Source organism: Triticum urartu, chromosome 3A, assembly GCF_056163025.1.
Source record: "Triticum urartu cultivar PI428250 chromosome 3A, HENAU_Tu73, whole genome shotgun sequence".
In the NCBI taxonomy this organism is placed as follows: domain Eukaryota; kingdom Viridiplantae; phylum Streptophyta; class Magnoliopsida; order Poales; family Poaceae; genus Triticum; species Triticum urartu.
Genome location: NC_141875.1, coordinates 327,801,589 through 327,809,595, shown reverse-complemented (window position 1 = coordinate 327,809,595; position 8,007 = coordinate 327,801,589).

Sequence of the window (8,007 nt, the reverse complement as noted above, 5' to 3'; positions counted from 1 at the left end):
CACAGAAAACTATTTCTGCGACACCTACACCAACAAGTGAGGAAGTTGATGATAATGATCATGAAACTTCAGGACAAGATACTACTGAACCTCGTAGATCAACCATAGTGAGATCCACGCCAGAGTGGTACGGTAATCCAGTTCTGGAAGTCATGCTACTAGATCATGATGAACCTACGAACTATGAAGAAGCGATGGTGAGCCCAGATTCCGCAAAATGGCTTGAAGCCATGAAATCTGAGATGGGATCCATGTATGAGAACAAAGTATGGACTTTGGTTGACTTGCCCGATGATCGGCAAGCAATTGAGAATAAATGGATCTTCAAGAAGAAGACTGACGCATACGGTAATATTACTGTCTACAAAGCTCGACTTGTCGCAAAAGGTTTTCGACAAGTTCAAGGGGTTGACTACGACGAGACCTTCTCACCCGTAGTGATGCTTAAGTCTGTCCGAATCATGTTAGCAATTGCCGCATTTTATGATTATGAAATTTGGCAGATGGATGTCAAAACTGCATTCCTGAATGGATTTCTGGAAGAAGCGTTGTATATGATGCAACCGGAAGGTTTTGTCGATCCAAAGGGAGCTAACAAAGTGTGCAAGCTCCAGCGATCCATTTATGGACTGGTGCAAGCCTCTCGGAGTTGGAATAAACGCTTTGATAGTGTGATCAAAGCATTTGGTTTTATACAGACTTTCGGAGAGGCCTGTATTTACAAGAAAGTGAGTGGGAGCTCTGTAGCATTTCTGATATTATATGTGGATGACATATTACTGATCGGAAATGATATAGAATTTCTGGATAGCATAAAGGGATACTTGAATAAGAGTTTTTCGATGAAAGACCTCGGTGAAGCTGCTTACATATTAGGCATAAAGATCTATAGAGATAGATCAAAACGCTTAATTGGACTTTCACAAAGCACATACCTTGACAAGATTTTGAAAAAGTTCAAAATGGATCAAGCAAAGAAAGGGTTCTTGCCTGTGTTACAAGGTGTGAAGTTGAGTCAGACTCAATGCCCGACCACTGCAGAAGATAGAGAGAAAATGAAAGATGTTCCCTATGCTTCAGCCATAGGCTCTATCATGTATGCAATGCTGTGTACCAGACCTGATGTGTGCCTTGTTATAAGCTTAGCAGGGAGGTACCAAAGTAATCCAGGAGTGGATCACTGGACAACGGTCAAGAACATCCTGAAATACCTAAAAAGGACTAAGGATATGTTTCTCGTATATGGAGGTGACAAAGAGCTCATTGTAAACGGTTACGTTGATGCAAGCTTTGATACTGATCCGGACGATTCTAAATCACAAACCGGATACGTGTTTACATTAAACGGTGGAGCTGTCAGTTGGTGCAGTTCTAAACAAAGCGTCGTAGCGGGATCTACATGTGAAGCGGAGTACATAGCTGCTTCGGAAGCAGCGAACGAAGGAGTCTGGATGAAGGAGTTCATATCCGATCTAGGTGTAATACCTAGTGCATCGGGTCCAATAAAAATCTTTTGTGACAATACTGGTGCAATTGCCTTGGCAAAGGAATCCAGATTTCACAAGAGAACCAAGCACATCAAGAGACGCTTCAATTCCATCCGGGATCTAGTCCAGGTGGGAGACATAGAGATTTGCAAGATACATACGGATCTGAATGTTGCAGACCCATTGACTAAGCCTCTTCCACGAGCAAAACATGATCAGCACCAAGGCTCCATGGGTGTTAGAATAATTACTGTGTAATCTAGATTATTGACTCTAGTGCAAGTGGGAGACTGAAGGAAATATGCCCTAGAGGCAATAATAAAGTTATTATTTATTTCCTTATATCATGATAAATGTTTATTATTCATGCTAGAATTGTATTAACCGGAAACATAATACATGTGTGAATACATAGACAAACTAAGTGTCACTAGTATGCCTCTACTTGACTAGCTCGTTAATCAAAGATGGTTATGTTTCCTAACCATGAACAAAGAGTTGTTATTTGATTAACGGGATCACATCATTAGTTGAATGATCTGATTGACATGACCCATTCCATTAGCTTAGCACCCGATCGTTTAGTATGTTGCCATTGCTTTCTTCATGACTTATACATGTTCCTATGACTATGAGATTATGCAACTCCCGTTTACCGGAGGAACACTTTGTGTGCTACCAAACGTCACAACGTAACTGGGTGATTATAAAGGAGCTCTACAGGTGTCTCCAATGGTAGATGTTGGGTTGGCGTATTTCGAGAATAGGATTTGTCACTCCGATTGTCGGAGAGGTATCTTTGGGCCCTCTCGGTAATGCACATCACATAAGCCTTGCAAGCATTGCAACTAATAAGTTAGTTGTGAGATGATGTATTACGGAACGAGTAAAGAGACTTGCCAGTAACGAGATTGAACTAGGTATTGGATACCGACGATCGAATCTCGGGCAAGTAACATACTGATGACAAAGGGAACAACATATGTTGTTATGCGGTCTGACCGATAAAGATCTTCGTAGAATATGTAGGAGCCAATATGGGCATCCAGGTCCCGCTATTGGTTATTGACTGGAGATTTGTCTCAGTCATGTCTACATTGTTCTCGAACCGTAGGGTCCGCACGCTTAACGTTATGATGACAGTTATTATGACTTTATGCATTTTGATGTACCGAAGTTAGTTCGGAGTCCCGGATGTGATCACGGACATGACGAGGAGTCTCGAAATGGTCGAGACATAAAGATTGATATATTGGACGGCTATATTCGGACACCGGAAGTGTTCCGGGTGATTTCGGAGAAAACCGGGGAGCCGGAGGGTTACCGGAACCCTACCGGGAGAAGTAATGGGCCATATGGGCTTTAGTGGAGAGAGAGAGGGGCTGCCAGAGGTGGGCCGCGCGCCACCTCCTCCCTGGTCCGAATTGGACTAGGAGAGGGGGGCGGCGCCCCCCCTTTCCTTCTCCCTCTCCACCTCTTTCCCCCTCCTAGTAGGAGTCCTACTCCTACTAGGAGGAGGACTCCTCCTTGGCGCGCCACACTTGGCCGGCCGGCCTCCTCCCCTTGCTCCTTTATATACGGGGGCAGGGGGCACCCCTAGACACACAAGTTGATCCACGTGATCGTTCCTTAGCCGTGTGCGGTGCCCCCTGCCACCATATTCCACCTCGATCATATCGTTGTAGTGCTTAGGCGAAGCCCTGCGTCGGTAGTACATCATCATCGTCACCACGCCGTTGTGCTGACGGAACTCATCCCCGAAGCTTTGCTAGATTGGAGCCCGGGGAGCGTCATCGAGCTGTACGTGTGCTAAGAACTCGGAGGTGCCGGAGTGACGGTGCTTGGATCGGTCGGATCGGGAAGACGTACGACTACTTCCTCTACGTTGCGTCAACGCTTCCATTGTGATCTACGAGGGTACGTAGATAACACTCTCCCCTCTCGTTGCTATGCATCACCATGATCTTGCGTGTGCGTAGGAAATTTTTTGAAATTACCGCGTTCCCCAACATGTAAGGCACCAAAACGTAGGAGCCGGGCAAACCCAACTATTGACCCAAGACATGATTCGGAGCCGATGCATATAATGCTATAAGTTCGGGGTGCCGCACTTGTCAAAGTGTTTGGACTTCTCACACCATATTGAGGGGTACTAAAGCCCCTGGCATATTTTGGCCGTACCAACGTGTATGGGTGCAACATGTCGTTAAGGAACATATATAACGAAAAAAGGTAATGCAAAAATAGACGAAAGCTATGCATTGTTTATTAAGAAGGGCTGCGATCAAAGCAGAACGATACAAATAATGCGATAAGTGGAAGGTTGGACTAATTAACATGTCCGTTCCAGGGGCAAGCTGCGGAATAGTATGCGGAACAGGTATACTGCTCGTGATAGAGACCACCTGCGAGTTCCGTACTGCGGCATGGCTTGTCTGCTTCCCTGGTTCTTGCATCATTTGTGCGGCAACTGAACTGCCGAACATGCCTTCCGAAGGATGGAGTCCTGAAAGTAAGAGAAAATTAAAAAAATCGGCAGCACCTGGTATGGTTTAAGCCGTATTTTTGGGCGTGCCGTGATGGTGCCCCTCCCTCCGTACCCATGGTATCTCTAGAGCGTAGTTATATACGCGGAGTACTGGTGTCGCCTTTTGCGAGGGTTGGGGTTGGGGCCGCATTGCTACGCCTGCTCGGATCGTGCCAGGCGGTCTTGTTGTAGGTTACTCCGGGTGCGCTTGACGGTGTCCGGTCGTTTAGTGGCCGGACTGGAGAACTGCCTGGAGAGGCTGCTTTGTACTTCCACTGCAAGGGCCGCCGTGTGCTCCTCCGTTCGGAGGGAGCGTTCGGTGTTTCCATTGACCACAATTACTCCTCGAGGGCCTCGCATCTTGAGCTTAAGGTATGCGTAGTGCGGTACCACATTGAACTTAGCTAATGCGGTTCGCCCGAGCAGTGCGTGATAACCACTGCGAAGCGGGACTATGTCGAAGATTAACTCCTCGCTTCGAAATTATCCGGAGATCCGAAGACCACTTCAAGTGTGACTGAGCCTGTACAATTGGCCTCTACACCTGGTATTACGCCTTTAAAGGTCGTTTTGGTGGGCTTAATCCTCGAGGGATCTATGCCCATTTTCCGCACTGTATCCTGGTAAAGCAGGTTCAGGCTGCTGCCGCCGTCCATAAGGACTCTAGTGAGATGAAATCCGTCAATAATTGGGTCTAAGACCAATGCGGCAAATCCTCCATGACGGATGCTAGTGGGATGGTCCGTTCGATCAAAGGTGATCGGGCAGGAGGACCATGGGTTGAACTTTGGGGCGACTGGCTCTACCGCGTATACGTCCCTTAACGCGCGCTTCCGCTCCCTTTTGGGGACGTGGGTTGCGTATATCATGTTCACCGTCCGCACTTGTGGGGGACAACCCTTCTGTCCACTGTTGTTCGGTGGCCGGGGCTCCTCGTCGTCATCGCTATGCAGCCCCTTGTCTTCATTTTCGGCGTTTAACTTGCCTGCCTGCTTGAACACCCAACAATCCCTGTTGGTGTGATTGGCCGGCCTTTTGGGGGTGCCATGTATCTGGCACAAGCGGTCGAGTATTCGGTCCAAACTGGACGGGCCCCTAGGATTCCTTTTGAATGGCTTCTTCCGCTGGGCTCTAAATCCGGCATTAACTGCCGTATCCTCAGCATTGTTGCCGTTAATGCGGCGCTTCTACTTGTTGCGACGTGACCTGCCACTACTGTCCCTGGTGTCCGAATTACCAGGGTTCTTGGTCATATTGTTGCTACGAGCAAGCCAGCTATCATCTCCCACGCAAAAGCGGGTCATGAGTGTCGTGAGTGCTGCCATAGATTTCGGCTTTTCCTGTCCAAGGTGCTGGGCCAGCCACTCATCACGGATATTGTGCTTGAAGGCTGCTAGGGCCTCAGCGTCCGGACAGTCGACTATTTGATTTTTCTTTGTTAGGAACCGTGTCCAAAATTGCCTAGCCGATTCCTCTGGCTGGTGAATTACGTGACTTAGGTCATCGGCGTCTGGGGGTCGCGCATAAGTGCCCTGGAAATTGTCGAGGAATGCGGCTTCCAGGTCCTCCCAACAACTGATTGATCCTGTTGGCAAGCTTTTAAGCCAATGCCGAGCTGGTCCTTTAAGCTTGAGTGGGAGCTATTTGATGGCGTGGAAATAGTCGTCGCGGGCCATGTGGATATGAAGGAGATAATCCTCGATCCATACCGCAGGATCTGTTGTGCCATCATATGATTTGATGTTTACGGGTTTGAAACCCTCGGGGATTTGATGTTCCATTATTTCGTCTGTAAAGCATAGTGGGTGTGTGGCGCCTCTGTACTGGGCGATATCATGACGTAGCTCCAATGAGCTGTGTTCGGCCCTGCCGAATGGTCGGTGTGACGGTTACCGTCTCGAGCCGTGGGGCACCCACGCGATCCGTAGATCGAGCGTGTTTGCCTTGCCTTGTCCTCCAACATGTCTCGTAAGTCTGGCGCATATTCCCATGCCTTGGTACGGGGTGCGGCTTGAGTGGAGGGCCGGGAGGCCTCTCTGTCGCGGCCACGAGGTGGCCGGTCGGCCGCATCAAGTGCTTCCTCCTCTAGTCGGGGTAGCAACCTGCGCTTTGGGTAGCTCTTGGAGGGGCGTTCGAGTTTATGCTCTTCGGCCGCAAGGACTTCAGTCCATCTGTCGACCAGCAAATCTTGATCAGCTCTAAGTTGTTGTTGTTTCTTCTTGAGGCTTCTTGCCGTGGCCATAAGCCTGCGTTGAAAATGCTCTTGCTCGACAGGATCCTCTGGCACGATGAATTCGTCATCGTCGAGGCTTGCCTCGTCTTTGGAGGGAGGCATATAATTATCGTCCTCGACCTCTCTGTCTGCCGCTCTCTCATGAGGGCTAGTTTCTCCATCCTCCTGTGCTAAGTCTTGCTGGAGGGGGTTTTCTTCGGCACTTTCCGGAGTATTATTATCTCCCGTGCTGGAATCGCCGTATTTGTTTTGGCGGGATTTTGAGCGGCGCCGCTGACGCCGGCGCCTAGGCTATTTCTTGGAGGGGTCATCCTCCGCTGTTCCATTGCCATCTCCCTCTTTTGGGGTGTCCACCATGTATATGTCATATGACGAGGTGGCTTTCCAGGGCCTAGTAGGCGCTGGTTCTTCATCATCTCCTTCATCGGCGTCCATACCGTCGATGTCTTCGGAGTCGAAGTCGAGCATGTCGGTTAAGTCGTCGACAGTGGCTACAAAGTGGGTGGTGGGTGGGCTTTGAATTTCTTCATCGTTTGTACCCCAACCTTGCTGACCGTAGTCCAGCCAGGGCTCTCCTGATAAAGAGAGAGACTTCAGTGACTTCAGGATATCGCCGAAAGGCGAGTGCTAAGAGATGTCCGTGGCAGTGAACTACATGATCGGCGCCCAATCGGATTCGATTGGCAGGGGCGCGGAGGGTTCAGAGTCCGGAGAGGAGTCCGGCTCCTTGGAGTCACGAGTCTCGCAGAGTACGGGGCTGGTGTTCGGCTCAATCGCCGTTGGGGTCGCAGTCCCCGGGGTGGCGTCCAACCACCCATCCTCGATCGGCGCAGTTGGCTCCGAATTAAGAGTCGGAGCCGATGCGGGTGCGGCCTCCAGGGCACTGTTCGGCGGCAGAGCTAGATCATGCTCGTCGTGACAATGCGGCGCGCTCGGCAGTGGCTCGAATCCGTCGAAGATCAAGTCCCCGCGGATGTCAGCCGTGTAGTTTAAACTTCCAAATCTGACCTGACGGCCTGAGGCGTAGCTTTCGATCTGCTCTAGACGGCCAAGTGAATTGGCCCGCAGTGCGAAGCCACCGAAGACGAAGATCTGTCCGGGGAGGAAGGTCTCACCCTGGACTGCATCGCTATCGATGATCGTAGGAGCCATCGAGCCTGACGGCGACGACACAGAGGAACTCTCAATGAAAGCACCAATGTCGGTGTCAAAACCGGCGGATCTCGGGTAGGGGGTCCCGAACTGTGTGTCTAGGACGGATGATAACAGGAGGCAAGGGACACGAAGTTTTACCCAGGTTCGGGCCCTCTCGATGGAGGTAAAACCCTGCGTCCTGCTTGATTAATATTGATGATATGGGTAGTACAAGAGTAGCTCTACCTCGAGATCGAAGAGGCTAAACCCTAGAAGCTAGCCTATGGTATGATTGTTAATGTGTATGTTGTCCTACGGACTAAAACCCTCCGGTTTATATAGGCACCGGATAGGGTTAGGGTTACATAGAGTCGGTTACAATGGTACGAGATCTACATATCCCTATCGCCAAGCTTGCCTTCCACACCAAGGAAAGTCCCTTCTGGACACGGGACGGAGTCTTCAATCTTGTGTCTTCATAATCCAGCAGTCCAGCTGAAGGTATAGTCCGGCTGTCCGGACACCCCCTAATCTAGGACTTCCTCAACTGCCAAGTGTTTCATAGAGATAATCGTAAAATGGTCTTTACCGGTATACGTAGAGGAGATCTGTACATTGTTGATTTC